The sequence below is a fragment of the Anser anser genome (assembly GCF_964211835.1).
Source record: "Anser anser genome assembly, chromosome: 16".
Lineage (NCBI taxonomy): Eukaryota > Metazoa > Chordata > Aves > Anseriformes > Anatidae > Anser > Anser anser.
Genome location: NC_139737.1, coordinates 13552005 through 13568145, shown reverse-complemented (window position 1 = coordinate 13568145; position 16141 = coordinate 13552005). Strand labels below are relative to the sequence as shown.

Genomic DNA, 16141 nt, shown 5'->3' with positions numbered 1-16141 from the left:
TTGGAATTTTTATTATTGTCAACTACGGAGATAAAAACGCAGACAGAGCTCAGCATTTACTCCCACAGGAAAATCACATTCGGCCTGGAAGTCTACTTTAAAAGAAAAACAACAAATAACAGAAAGCGAGCAGGAAAAAATAAAGGCTTTTGAGCCAATTTCTCCGTTCCCTATTTGGCGCAAGACCTCAAGAAGGAAGGGAAAAGCTAGGTTTAAGGCATCTTTTCACCTCCTATGCTCTAACCACCAGATTAGCTTGGACCAAACCAGAGACTCGAGCTATTCCTACCAGCGCATGGTTTAACTCTGACCCCAAAAAGGGAGGTCCCACTTCCCCCCAGGTTGTGTGGCACCCTGTAACACCGTGCAGAACCCTGCAATTAGCAGTACAGGGAGCAAAAACAATTAAAAAAAAAAAAAAAAGAGAGAGAGCGCCTTCACAGAGTATTTTTCTGCCTGAATTAGCTTAGCTCAGGATTGCAATGGAGGAAGGGAGAGCGTTCAAGGGAGGGAGCGCAGAGCAGTGGAGGAAGGCCATTCCTCCTGGTGCCACTACGCCATTAGGTCACCATGGCCGCAATGTCATCTGCACCCTGTTCTCTACCATGATGGCACTCTCCCCCTGGATGCCAGAGGTCAGCAGCTTCCTCTCATACCTTGCCTCTCTCACAGCTTCCCCTCGGAAATGTTCACCCTCATACAGGGATACGCACGTTGCGTTCAACCAACGCCAACCCTCTCCTAGAACTCCTTCTCCTCACTGCTTAAACTGCAGGCTGGCACAAGGACAAACACAACTGGAAATTGTTTGCACTCACACTGTTTTAAAGGGCGTGGTGGAAAAACCTAAAAGGAATTTCAGTTCTTTGGGGCCATTAATGTTCAAAGAGCGCTTTTGGTATCAGGCCTCCATCTGGGCTGTACCCAGGATTCCCGTCTCAAAGTCGTTGAACCTTGCCACATCTTATCTTACAGTCCTCAAAGGCAGTAGCACATCGAGTATGATCCATTTTTTAAACACACAAAGCAAATGAATATATTTTCCATATGCTTGTCATATGTTTAGTTCAAGTCCCATTGCCAACTCTTAGCACAGCTGATATGCAATGTATTTGAAGGGCCTGACCTTGGAAGAGTCTAATCTCGCCTGTGCATTTCTGCCTGCTTAACTTGTGCGTGGCCTCTACCAGTGTTTGTACACACTGAGAAATTATGCTTGAAAACATCTATTTCTCAAACACTTACCTGATACCCCATCACAAAAGATATGCTGTACAACACATCTAGAAAGTATTGTAACTCTCTCCCCTCCCCTCTGTTTTTTTTTTTAAATAAGCACATATACACAGAAAGGGCTACAGAAACTATCGGCAAAGAAGCAATACCAAGACTGAAAAATGGTAGAACTAAAATGCACACACTACTTGCACATACAGTAACATGGATTTTATCACTGTAGTGTTTGAACTTTCTCCAGTCAAACAGTTTATTCCTTCCTTTTCCAAGTATAAAAGAAATAAATATATTAGTTTACTTGGATTATAAATAGCATATGGAAACAAAAATTACGTTACCGCTTCTGGATTGTTGAGTTTTGTTAAACTGTATTTTGACCACAAGTATCCTTTCTAGACCTAAAGTGTTTTTAGTATTTATTTTTAACAAAAAATACTTAACTGATTAATAGTGGCATGTCCCAAATATAAACAAACAAAAAACAGCTGCACAGTGCTCACCAGAAAATTATTCATTTTTCCCTAGAAATTTTCAAAAAATTATTTTTCCTTCTTCAACAAAAGTTGAAAAGTAAAGTCCAACAGATGTAGAAGAGAAATCAGGGACTCTTTCCAGCTTGTCCTAATGGTTACCTTCCCAATGGGCCACCAGAAGAAACTTCCACATGTATGTCATTTCCAAGTTGTCTACATTGCACAAGCGAAACAAAGCAAAAAACCTCAAACCACCAGAAATCCATGCAAGCTCTTTCAGCAAGAGCAGAGCAAAATGAGTAGAAAAATTCAACTATGGTCTTGTAAGGAATACAGCAGGATAATCCACTGCAATGTCCACTGCACCAGACTCCAGGACAGAGCTCTGGCTCTGCCACCAGTGCTGCGTGGTCTCAGGCAAGTCACATTACCTCACCTGTTTTTCCAAACCTTTTCCAGTTTGGGTTTGTTTGGGTTTTGATTTTCCATTTAGGCTGGAGGCTTTTCAAGTCAGGAGCTGGATGCCATGACTTGCATGCCAAAGTTACTGCTACAAAGTCAGCTTCCACTACAGCCCTATACCTGATATGATGGTTGGGGTGACATGACACAGGCAGCCCACATTGCTGCTGTCTGACTGCAGAGAGTCTGGGATCACTCCTACCCTTCATCTTCTCTGAACCATCATAATCAACACACGAATGGGTGCTGCCCAAACCACTTAACAGTTCTGAAGAGCTACAAGACCCATGGAGAGCCAAGTGTAAAACCACCGTGAGTCGCCAAAGGAGCAACTGGGCTTCTCTGCCTCCCTGAGTGCTGGGGAGCAGGATGCACATTTCTGACCACACACATTGATACTTCTTCAGAATTAGAGACGTTTCTGAGATACTTTGGGGAAAAATAACCTCTCTAGAGTACGAAGTTAATCCAAGAGATAAAATGTTTAGCTCAAGCCAGCTCACTCTTACACAGATGAGCCAGTTACCTTGGGTAGCTGGGGTTACAAGTCATGAAGGAAGCTACTGCCCCGAGTGGGCGTTTTCAAACCAGTGTCCCACCACAACAGCCAAGAACAAGTATCCTCCACAACTCCCTTAAGATTCCTTCCATTATGATCATCTTTCATGTTATTTCCTCTGGGCTCTCAGACTGGATGTTATTTCCCTACATGCATAGGACAATTTGCGGCTCTTACCTCACCGCAGTTCCCTTACTGATGATGATGGATTGCTTCTGCCATGATACTCCAAGAACTACGGAGAGGAGTTGTTTCAGGTCCTGCTCCCAAAGGGCTAAGAAGTTTTAAAAGCCCTGTAGTCAGCTAAGCCACATCCCCTTTCTTGTGTTGCACTTGTGTCCAACACAGTTGGAGTATAACGTAGTGCCAGTTGTTGATCAGGTATTTTCCCTTGCCTTTCCATATGCTTGAAGCTGCTGTGGATGCCAACCTCAGAACCAGGATTGCATACACAATCTTCCACCACACCTTCGTACATTGCTTTTTGTGACAAACCATCCTTATCCAGCATAAAGCTGGACACACTACCTTGTACTACAAGCTCCCTGCGCAAGTTATTAATGATTAAAAGCCATTTCCTACCTTCATGTTCACATCTCCATTGCCCATGCACTTTGAAAAACACTATCTAATACAAATGACATGGCTTTCAAAAGTTTCTGCTTTACCCCTGGGCAAAAACAATAAACACCTTGATGGAGCTTTTATCAATCAATTTTCATTTAGTTTCTTTCTATTAAAAAGTCTTAAGATGCTATACTTAACACCAGGAACAACAGCAATGTACTTCAAGGCAAAACAACAGTATTACTCAAAAGAATGTGATTGGTATGGTCTGCAATTTGTGGAGGAAGATCACATTGATCAACTTTATTGCAAATCACAGCGTAGCATGGGATTCATTTGGGTTTTGTTTTGTTTTGTTTTTTTTTTCAAATATAAAGCAGAGAACATTACTCTCTGACTTGAAAGGATTTTATTTTGTACTAAATTGGTGAGGTACAAATACTACTTCATATACATTTACCAAATCAGAAAAGCCATATATATGGGACAGAATACAATGCCACATAATTTTGTTTTAATTTCCCTGAAGAGTAGCTATGAAGGCGCAGGTACCCCATTCCTAACCGAACTCTAATTACTATAGTAATAGTTGATACAAATCTAAATTTTGATCCTGGATTGATTTAACAGTCTGACCCAGTCCAAGCAAGTGGTGTAAATCCAAAGCAGTTCCTACGAAGTCCCTCTGATTTTACACCAATATGTTTGAAATCAGAAACTTGGCCTAATATGCTAAAAAGCACAGAACAGCTGCCTATTGATGTGTGCAGATTTTAAAGCGTGATGCAACAGCATTAGCATATTGATTCCTCCCCTCCACCCCCCAGGAATTTGCAAGGAAAGAAACAGAAAATCAGTGTTTGATCCCTAATCTGACCATACTTCAGGGTTTGCTTACAATTTGGTACAGAAACAAAAAAGGTAGCCAAGAACATACAGATTTCAGTTTGAACCGGGCAATTACAAATGGACTGCAGGGACACAAAGAAGAAAAGAAGCTCTTTAAAGTTAAATAAATAACTCAATATGGGTTGGAAATTATTTTCGTAGTGTGAAACATCTTACAATGAAATTACCCTTAAGAATATCCAATGACTATCACTGTGGGGAAAGGAGCCTCTACAAATTGGCTGTTTAAACACAGAAGCTATCTTATTAAACATTCTTAATCAAACCTAAGGTCTCATTGGAATTACATATTGCCTAGGTACCAATGAGACAGGCATCTAACGTGGGTCTTGCCCAGCTTCTACCCAAGTAAACTGAAGAAGTCCCACTAATGTCAAAAGGCATTGGATAAGGTCTGGGATCACCATGATCCTTCTTGTCAGTTTTGGTTAAATTTGGATTTACAATTAATGGAGATGCCAGTGTTACTAGTTAACTGATTGCACCTCATGCTGAAGTCGGAGTCAGAGCAATTCCAAGGGAAACCAGTTTGCACATTTCTTCTTCCTTTCTCTCTCTTTTTTTTTTTTTTCAGCAAAAGTAGATTCTTCTATATACAAACTCCAGGGAATTTCGAAACGAAGAAGTGCTGAGTTAGCATGTTTAAAAGTTCACCTTGCCACTCAAAATCTTGACCATACTTTGGGCAAAGCATCTACTGCTAAGGGGGTTGAATTCCCAAATCCCAGAACTGTCAGCGGGGTTTCGTTTATTATTTAATTATCTTGGGGTGCAAGAACACTCTGGGATCCTAATATTTCCTTCATAGTACTTCAAGAAACAGAATAATTGTCCCCACCCTAAGTTTGATAGTTACACAGACAAAAGTTCAGGGGCTGAAAATTGCTGCTTTAAAATCCACTTATGAATACCCACTGTGTGTCCTGGTCTTTTCTGGCCTCAAAGCTCCAGGGAAATTTTCTTCAGTCTTGTCCTTTCCCCCTTCAGCCCAAAGTCAGAGGGAAGAACCTTCTCCTGGCTCTCAAGGAGGGCAGGGGCCAGAGAGAGTCAGGCAGTTGAGATGCTGAAGAGAAAGAGGGATTCATGAGTCAGGGGGCTCGAGAGCTGTTCTTACGCTTCCCATCCTCACTTTTGGCTCCACGCCCTATTAATTCCTTCTCGGTGCCATTGCCCTCATCACAAAAGCCTCCCACACATTTCTTTCTTTTCTCTTTAAAAAGAATGCAGGGAAAGGATTGCATTTCAGAAAACTTAGTTTCTGCTCCTATGACCCTGGAGAAATCAATTCCACAAACATACAAGCCAACATCACTTGCCAGCCACTGATACCAACCATGGAGGCGGACAGCATCCCTCCTGCCTCTCTTCTCCCAGCCCTCGATGGGTCCCACTCATTTATTTTCATCAGTCCCGTGCATAACTGGGTGCAACTCCCTAACACAGTGAGAAACCTGTTTTTCGCCAGTGCTCAACTACCAGAACAATTCAGCACTCTGGTAACTGCCTCAGCCTCCTTGTTATTCTTGCTCTGTTTTTCCTTCTCGTGGTCATTCATTATTAATAACGCAGTAGCATGTAGAAGCCCCATGTGCTAGGCACTGCAAAATGGACAGAACAAACAGAAAATCTGCTTCCCAAAGAGATCATACCTTCATGGTCCACCTTTGCATTTCAACACACATTGCCCTGTCCAGACAGGACTTTTATTTTTTATTTGCTTTAGCCATTTACTCCTCCATCCCCCCCCCCCTTTTTTTAATCACCCCTTTAAATTGCTGATAATCCTCTTAATTTGTTTGTATAGCAATTAAAATACATAGAAAACACTTATTGTCCCATCCCTAGAAACAAATTGGCCTGCACTGTACCGGAATAAGTATGACATTGGTACGTAACCACATCATTTGCAAGCTTTCCTCTCATTACACGCCCCAGCTCCACACTGGGAAAAGCACTCACACTCAGCCAATGCCCACGGGACGCAGAGCAGCAGCTATCTGCTGACGTGAACACAGGCTGATGAAAACGTTTTGCTGCTCAGTATTTAAATCTTGGCTTCTCCTTGAGCCTGCCCAACGCCACGAGGAGCACCAGCCCGGAGCATGACCTGCTCTTTCCAGGCAAAGCTCTGCAGCATCCCTGGAGGGCCGGGGCTCGAGCAGCTCGTTCTAGGAGCCCTTTATGCACAGGTACAGGCTGTGTTAAGGCCTGCTGGGAAGCTCAAGAGCAGGTTAAGCTGCATAAATCCCTACACAGCATGATGAAATCCTCACCTTCAGCTGGGGAGGTAAGCGTTTCCACAATGAACATAAGAAATAACAGTGATCGTGTGCCAGCTCCTCCTTCCAGCACTGACACAGGTGTGAAACTGTGCTTGCGCCTGAGTTTTCTGTGAACGAATTAGCAATTCCATGGCACTATTAATACGAAGAGAAAAAAAAAGTCAGACAACTCTTGTAGCGTAACTACACTTTCCAGCATTTTCCACACTGTACCTTACCTACAGTCTTCCATCTTCAAAAAGACGGAATTCACATTTTAATTAGATTGGTATCGTTTAAGGTACTTGTGTGTCCTATTTTGGATCCAAGGGGCTGAACTGGTAAAGAATGAGTCTTTTTGCAGAGGTCTTCCTCAGCCAGTTTAACTCCTCTCGTAAATGCCAGTGAGCACGAAAAAAGGCAAAGGAATGTGCAGTTGGAGGTAAGCCGGATAACAGGACTGCTTTGTTTGATGGGAGCTGGGCATTAAAGTACCACACTCACATTTTGGGTTACTTCTCTTGTTGCAGTGAAATTCAGGGTTAAGTGTTCCAACTTAACACCTGTGATTCACTGCCGTGGGACAAAGCAGCGTTATGCAATGGATGCTCTGCAGAAAAACCATCCTGGCTTCTCCCAGGGACATCAAGAGATGCTCAGAGCTCCCTGCTGCACCATCGCCAGTTAAGAGACTTGACACCCTGAACTACCCCTGCTGCTCCCTTCCTGCTCCATGCCACAAGCTGCCATTTCTTCCCACCAGCCAGCAGAGCCGCCTGTCTGACTTGAGTGAAGGTAGAAGAGGTTAGGTTAACTTTTTCTGCCAACAACCTCTTCTAACCTCCGCTGCTGGTTGAAATGCAGGGAAGGGTCGCACCGGGAAGCCTTACGGCAGCCCCAAGTGCAGCAGCCTTATCGTGGTTATCACTGCTCTCACAACAGCTAGAGCTGGCAGAAAGCACACACACGGCCTTGTGAGCAAAGGAAATGGGAAACCGGCTTCCTGTAAGGTGGAAGTGTTACATTTACTGCTTAACTTAATATTAGATGTAATCAGAAATTAACTTATTTTAGGAATTAAAAGTCCTTTCCTCTACTCTCACAGTATTAAGACTGGGAAAAAAATAGTTAAAGCCCAGTTTACTTATCTTTTCTGCTGTTTGTTTACTCCTGTATGCCAGATGGCTTGGAACGTGAAAACAGATCCACAAGATGACACATAATCCTGCAAATATTCAGTGCCCGGACCTCCGGTGGAGCTTGCTACAAGTCCCATGCACGTGGTGCCTGAACGACTCTCTTATTTCTGTTTATAATCAGCTTCACTTTCTCATTCTCCCACATGAAAAAAGCACTGCCACAAACAGGCTACAGACAAAGAACGTACATCCCACACATCGCTGTCCTATACATCGCTCTTCTTCATGAACAGGATCAGAGAACAGCGTTGTCTACCTCTTCCCCATAACAGACTCTGTAAACCCACTGTGCCTGCCAAGCCTCTCGATTTCTTCCCTTTAAACATTCAGTATTTACCAAATTGTTTCTAAAGGTGACTTCCCCTTCCTGGTTCATCTGATCTTCTGCCGTGAGTTAGCAAGTGACACTGAGCCTTCAGCATCACCCTGATTTCCGCAGCACCACACTGCATTTTACGAACACAGGAAAGATCAGAGCCACGTGCAGGTGAGCAGCAAGTCCCCTTCATCCCCTTCCCTTTCCCCGTGGACCTTTCCCCCTTCTCCAGGGAGGATCTCACCAGGCTTTCCTGCAGCTCTTGAGGAAGCCGCACACAGCTTCTGCCTGAGCTTGCTGCTGTTGCTGCGCTCCCCTCTGCCCCTTCTCCTCTCAGAGCAAGACGTGGGCAGTTTCCCATTCATGCCTGCCCTTGCTAGGGCTGTGAGCACGCCGCCTGCAGCAGAAGACCCACCCTGAGAAGAAGGAGCTGAGCTGGAACATCATCTCCAGTCAAGCACAAATACGCCCGCGTGCCGTATGAGCCACAAAGGTTAGGGCAGCCTCGTGCACGCGTTCACCAGCTTCCTCCCCACATGGGGCAAAGCCCCCTGACAAGCAGCTGCAGCAGCTCCCCACATTCCTGCTTGCCTGGATGTGTCTGCGGGAATCCACCAGAGTCTGAAGCAACTCTACGAACAAGCTAAACAGTTTGTAAACAAAGTCATGCTCCCTTGAAATGTTAAAATAAAGGGGGATTTTCAAAGGGATAAAGTACAATTATGTACCCAAAGCTCAGGGCTCTCTAATGCCACCGTGACGTTTTATTTCCTGTGGCAAATTAACAAATACCAAAGCCTTTCTAGAAGCTGCCTCCCAGGATCTCTGCAGGGGAATCCCTTTTCCTTGCCTGCCCACCTGTCACTGAACTAACACCAAGTGTCAAACAGCGTCGGGACTGCAGCGCGTTAGGTGTCAAACAGCCAGGGAGGCAGCATCTCTGCGCCTGGAACCCAGGAAATACGGCCTTACTTCTGTCCTGAACAGCTGAATTATCAGCTGAGGATGCGTCCTGCCACCAAAGAGGAGTGCACGGGTGTCTGTCATGGTGCAGGGTATGCTCAAATTTCCTTGCAACTACTGAAGGTCTACAACTACCAAAAATCAAGAGAAAAAAACAGGACAAAGGAAAAAACAACAACAACAACAACAAAAAAACAGAAGGCAAAAATAGAGAGTAACTCTATGCTATTTTGTAGGTGTAAATCTGTAAATCACATTTAATGACGTATCAGTTTTAAGCTCTGATACCAGCTGCATCCATCCAAAGGTACCAAGGCCTAATGAAGTCAAGATGACTAGAGTAAGATACCACTATTTTGTAAGGTAAAACTTTTGCTTTCCATTACTTTATCTGCATTTAACCTCCTAAAGGCTGCAGCCCAGCACAAGCCCCCAGAATTAAATTCATTATTATTCATTATTCAAACACCATCCCTTTGTTTTCTGGAATAGCTTTGTAGCCTGGAGTCAAATGAGCTAAAGTAAAATTATGTGACTTGGCATTGAAAATATATTACCTCAGCTGCCAGAACGGATTTAGCAGAATATGTGCGCAGTTCGTCACTTCTTCCACAACTGCCTGCATGCACACAAAGGGGTATGACAGCCCCTGAGTTATGAGGGGCCATTCTCGGGGCTGTGATGGATTAGATTGTTTTATGCACTGACTTAAGATCTCATTTCCTGCAACATTCACAAGTGCTTTCTCCACGGCTGAATAGAAACCTGTTCTGTCCTATGTACGTTGCCCTCCCTTGTTAGCCAGCAGAACTATAGATGTGGGGAATTCACGCTAGAAAGAGCTCCCACTCGCTCAGGGATTCAGGCAGTCTCCAACCAGGCTGAGACATCTCACAAGTGACAAGCAGGTTCTTCCCAAGCTTTTTATTTAGTCCTCATCTATTTACTCTAAAACGAGGGGAACAGTTGCTCGAGGTGAGAGCAGAGTGGGAAGGAAATTCTAATCACATCCCTGACAGGTCTCACTCTGCAAACCTTACAACGCAGAGCTCCTGCTCTTACCAGAGGGACAGCGGGACGAACGCTTCACCTGGGGCTCCCCGCACATCGCTAAGCTCCCCTCTTACCAGATGCTGCAGCCTGGGGAGGTGCTAAAACCAGCTGTAGGATGGGTGCTACCAAGTCACAAGCGCCCCAGACACACAATACCAACCCAGCCGTGCTTCTGTTGGCTGCAACGCCAACTTGGGGCATTTTCATCCTGCAGGTTCTCGGCTGCGCTTCTTGCTCCACTGCAAGCTGCTTTCTACTCTGCCTGCTCCACACCAACTGCCTGCGGGGCCGCACCGTGAGCTACATCCAGAATTACTAAGAACTATCCATTTTTGAACTAGGGCATGGCAAACCTTTTTTTTTTTAAACTTGCCTTTGCCACCAAACCGCACTACCCACAGCACTGATGTGACTGTGCAGGCCCAAATTCAGTCACAAGCCTGGCACTACACAAAGTGCCAGACCAGGTCTGATCTATCCTCCTGGAGCCAGCAGGCTGGCAGAAAAAACAGAGAGCCAGCGTGGCTTCCACACTGCACCCTGGCAAGCACGTCCACATCAGATCCAAATCCAATTTGTACCATGGGCAAGCTGGTTGTGCACGAATCTGCTGCTGGCGATAGCTGAACCGCAGCTCAAATGGCCACGCATGAAACAGGAGCAACTTCCCTCGCTCCTTTGCTGTGAAGATTAATTTCATCCATTAAAGCATCAACAATTTTAACTGTAATAACCTGACATAGTGCCACTAATATTTTTAAGTCCTAGAAACTCATCAACTACATTAAAATTAATAGAGATGGGAAAGCACGAGCACGTAGCAGTTCTTGCATCATGTACTGACAACCAATCAAATACCATAAGCGCACGCTAACACATAATCACCGGCTAATCAGCTGGATTTTCCCCGTTCTCTTTGCTTGAGCTGTATCATAATAGAATCTATGAACTGCAAGTTTCCTGGTAATTAATCTTTGAACTACTTGTTAACTTAAAGTGTGAGTTGAATATAAAGTCAAATGTGTTTGCAATCACTGTCTTCAGTAAAGGTATGTGAAAAAAATAATTAACAAACAGAATGAAAAAAAGACCCGAAACAAAACATGTAGCACGATCCTGTCTCAACCTAAATAGGTGGTAAAATAGAAGAAATAAAGTTAGCACTAAAATAATCTCTTGACAAATTCTGGCCCTAATGTACCCTAGTGCAACTCTAGCTAGAGGCTTCCTTCAGCAATACAAGGTAGCCACCAAAAGAGCTTCACTTTGGAGAAATCATTAGCTCTACACTGTAAACCTGACATGCATGATAAATAAATACAGAAACTTATTTATTTTTGAAGTGTTAGATTTGGGTTTGGGGGGGATGTTATTTTTTGGCCTGGTCTCTGGCATAGTTGAGGAAAGGGAGAACACAAACACAGGCAGACACACGTTTCTTCTTCATGCATTTTTTAAATGTTAAGTTGGCAACAACAATATTAACAAAAATTAGCACAGGAAGGTATCTGGGAAAATCTAACGCACTTGCAAAGAGCTGCCCAAGGAAACCAGGCCGGTTTATAAAGAGGGATCTGGGAGCGTGAGCGAAGAGACCCTGATACCAATTTCCATGGAACGTGAAAAGTCTGAAAACTCCCCCTATATTTCTGAGCAATGCTGGAGACCAGAACACTGAGCTAATGTTTACTATCATTAGTATGTCTTTCATATGTTACTAGTCCATCATTTTTCTGTACATGTGCTATAAAACAGATTCTGAAACATGTTTGTAATTTGCATTAACAAGAGCTCTGTTCTATACATATTTAATAGCCCAAAAGATACCAAGGAATCCAAAGTCTAATTTTAACCCACCTGTTTCCCACCCCCTCTTTCTGCCTTTCCACCACACTTCTTAACTGCTTAGCTCAGGGCTCATTGGATTCGATGGAAATTTTTCTATAGTGTCCAATGAATACTAGGTCCAACCATAAGACAAAAGTTAATCAGCTTATTTCTAGTTAGCATGCACTTAATACTGAACACATGGGCAACAGATTTGCTGAAAATATAGATTTAAGCATAGGCTTAAATGCCTCCTTGAACCAGGGCCTATATGAAAAAAAATAATAAAAATCCTAAAAAAATCCTGCATGTCTACCAAAATATTCAATTGTTTCAATAGGCCATTCAACATACGCTTGGTAACTCTGGAAAAAACATTATAGATATAAAACCAAGTAACAGATTCAACTGTCCATCAGTATGCACTTATGGAATGAGAACATAACCAAGGGATATAAACCAAATCGTTTGTACACGTCTTAAGAGCGTAACAGAGCTCTGGAGGCAGGAGTATCAGACAAAATTGGTGGAACAAACAGATATTCGGTGGGCTGTGCTAATGAAATAGCTCATTTACTGCTGTGGTTACAATGGCAAACGAGAGACTCAGGTGTGGAACTGCCAAAGTAACACATTTACACGCAACTAGAAGCGAAGTGGCAGCATGGATCCACATGGAGTTGGCTGGCTTTTTTTCCATTTTATTTTTCTTAATTCCCTTTTCTTCTATCGGGTCTGACAAAAATATCCCAACAATACACACGAATAGAAACTTGTCTTTTTTGGGAAGAAACGCAGAGACACTGGTTCTGCACCAGCACCGCTCTGGCCATGACTGGGAGCGGGTGGGTCATGGCGTGTGGCGACAACCTGCAGACACAGCACACACAACACACGGTGCCCATGCAAATCCTCTCCTCTGTAAGAGGATAACACTTAGGGTTGTTTGTTTTGTTGTTGTTCTCTCCCATCAGAGAAGTGATGAGCTGAGCTAGTCTCCTCATTTCTCACGTGATTTTAAATATATTACGTGCGTTATACAAACATTGGTGTATTGCCACAAATGTTATTTATAATATCCTATATTACTATAATTATATTACTATAGTATCTTATTAAATGCAAAGAGATATGTCTAGTTGCAGTGTAGTTATTAGATGTTCAATTTCAATTGATTGTCAAGAACATAGTCATTAAGATTAAACATCTGTTTAATAGGTATATCTTATTACATAGTTGTACTTAAGTCCACAGGCAAAATCTGATTTAACATGAGACATAGTTTAAATAAACTAATTATGCAAGCATGATCTAAAACCAAGCTAAACATGGACCTTTGAAAATGACACATGAATTTAATCAAAGCCAGGGCCTCAAAGTGAGCAGAACTTAACCACCGGACTGAGTCATGCACATGTTTTGATTTCACAGCTGAAACCAGTAAAGCCAGCACCCTCTGGGGGCTTCCTGACTCAATGGTGCCTCCCCCACCCACAGATTACAAAGCAGCAAGTTGTCTCTTTGTTTCAAATTACAGGAAACATCGCTGTGCTTTGTTTGGGAAAGCCAAGCCATCACCTCTCCAACAGTAGTGAAGTCTCCGGGGGCTTGATCTGGGATGCTCAGGCCCGGTTTGCTGGGATGAAGGCAGAAGGGGCTGACCCTACCCAAGCACAGCAGGTGCTCCCACAACGCCCCCTCGCTCAGCCAGCCCCCTTCCACGTGTCCCAGCTGCACCTGAGCATGAGATACAAGACCCCTGGCAGACCCCATCCAGTGCAACCCAGATGCAGTTTTATCATGGGCACGGACCAACTCTAACGAGTGAAAACTTGGCTGTGTAAGAGGTGGGCGTATCTGGCGCCAAGTAAAGGTATGGCAAAAAGATGCACTCCTGCTGCTCAGAGAACTAAGCCGTGTTCCTACAGCCCATGATGGAAGGTACAAAGCAGATCCAGCAGCATCACACAGTGAAATTCCTTGCTGGAGTGAGGAAAGCCTGGTCTTCTTTGTCTTCTGCTTTCTTTAGGAATTAAAGGGAATAAATCACATACTTGCATCCAGAAGACCGAAAGGTGTTTCTACAAACTCAAAGCAGATCTCAGACAGGACTCACTAATATTATTCCCCCTTTTATTAACAGCCACACCATCAGCAGGCTCCACACTGAGCCTCCAGGGAAATAATCCTACGTGCCTTATTGGCGGTGGGAGATCGGCTGAGCCTTTTGATACACCCGCTCCTTGGTTCTTTCAATACTTGATGATTTTCTCAAGAACTCCAGCTTATTGCTGCATGAGAAATAGAGCTGGTCAGGAAACCAGATATCAGCTCCATTAAATTATTTAAGTTTTGGAATTTTTTCCATCTGGAGTCAGAAATCAGCTCCATGTCACGGAATTGAAATTCAGCTTTAATATTGAAATATGTCATTTTCAGAATGAGTTACAGTCTCTCAGATATCTAAATACCTTCCTAGAGGACTGCAGTGAGCGAAGCAGCCTTGGTCACTACAGCTCAAGCCTGACAAAATTTTCATTGGCTTCAGCATTGCCCATCACTGCCAAGCTGGGGTGAAATAGCTTCGCAGTAATTTTGCCATTACCACTCAGTGCTGAAAAGAGCCACGTTCATTTTCGAATCTGTCGCAGCCATTTGGCAATTAAAGACTTCAGAGATACAAAAGCTTCTGAAACCCAAGGGTGATGGGCAATGTGTCAGGCTGGAGAGGAGCTGGGAGCCCAAAAAAAGCATTTTACCCCCAGTTCCAGCACCCTACCCTCAGGGTGATGTTCCCTGACCCGCTCCTCTCACCTACAGCAGGCCAGCGACTTGGCCAACCACAGCAACTGGATGGGACCGACTCTTGGCCTCACCTTCAGAAATAACTGAAATACAAAATGCGATGCCCCCATCAGAAAGCGAGCCAATTCCTAACAAAACTTGCTTGTTTCCCACTGGAAGTTGTCAAAATTGAATAGCTTTTTTATAAAACGTTTAAATGCATCAGGTCAGTGAGTTCTAATGGATGAAAAAAAGTTTCCTGAAGATTTTTTTTTTTCCAATTGACTTTAATTTTTCCAAACAGCTTCATCTTTTTAAAGAACGTAAGTCTAGTACTACGGCAGTGCAGAAAACCTCAAGAAGAAAAATGCGAGTGTACCCTATTGATACACAGGCCAGAAAAACGTCAAATTTTTGTTCTCATGGTTTTTAATTGCTTAGAGATGGCAGTGCTGGCAATTGATGCTATGGAATGCTACTTCTTTTCCCACATCTCAGTAATTGTTCTAATGACCTCCTTGCAACATGTTGGTGGAAATGTCAGGAGATTTCATGACAGATATAAAATTCATGTGATTGCCAGTAAAACAGTATAAAGACTCCAAAAAATATCCCACAAATATTTCCCCACATTTTTTAATGTAGCCATGTCAGGACTACTTGCAAGCTTTTGTATTTGTTACAGAAATTGGGTGCCCACATCCCATCAGAAGACAGGGGTTTCCAGGGCTTCCAAAAATCAAGATATACTTTCCTATAGCTTTAGAAAACAAATATTAGGCTCAGATTCGCCAAAACTGTGCCTTTTAGACTGCAACATATAATAAACGCTAAAGGCAAACGTATTATCTGAACTATAATGGCTGTGTTTACAAAAAAAAAAGTTTCCAGTGATCTCTCTCCACCCATGACATTAAGCTCATTAAGGATCCCAATTTTACTGCATTCCAGCCTGCTACGCTAACACGGTGAAGAGAAATAATGCAATAACATACACAAACTCCATCCTGTCATGAGCAGGTTCCCTCAGCTACACAAGAGGGGGCGTCTATGTGTTTCTGAGCTGGAAGTGAAAGAAGCCGTTCACAATAGGTACGTTACACAGATCAGTTCCCAAACAGCTGCTTACATGGTTACATGCACTGTAAAGCTACCTCGGGCTCAAACTTCCCATTGTGGATTACTTACCATTTTCTAGCTGGTTGAGATTTTTTTCCCCTGTAGGTTCTCTTTGTTCAGTACAAGGCCCTCAACCAGCCAGCCTATCAGCATCCTCAAACTGGTTCAAGGTGTTTTGTGGTTTTTTGTGTTTTTTTTTTTTTTCTTCCCCAAGACCTCACATCAAACCCCCCCACTTCTTTTTAAGCTATCTCTTCATTAAAAAATAAAAAATCCCTGTCCACATCGCAAAGCCACTGTTTCCTGTGCTCCCAGTGCCTTTCCACGTCAAGGCCAAGCATGGCGATAAATCTCTTGCATTTCCTTGCTGCAGCTCCAACTCCAAGGAGTTTCAAGCTAGCCGTACAAAACAC

At 43.4% G+C, this 16141-nt stretch overlaps 1 protein-coding gene across 1 annotated transcript in view; it reads right to left on the bottom strand.

Moving 5' to 3' along the window:
* LOC310882590 (uncharacterized protein) overlaps positions 1-16141 on the bottom strand; it is a 343849-nt gene that overhangs the window by 184809 nt on the left and 142899 nt on the right. The window contains exon 10 of the mRNA XM_083801528.1: positions 5122-6623. The gene's annotated coding sequence lies outside the window, so the exon portion shown is untranslated. The remainder of the gene's footprint in view (positions 1-5121; positions 6624-16141) is intronic.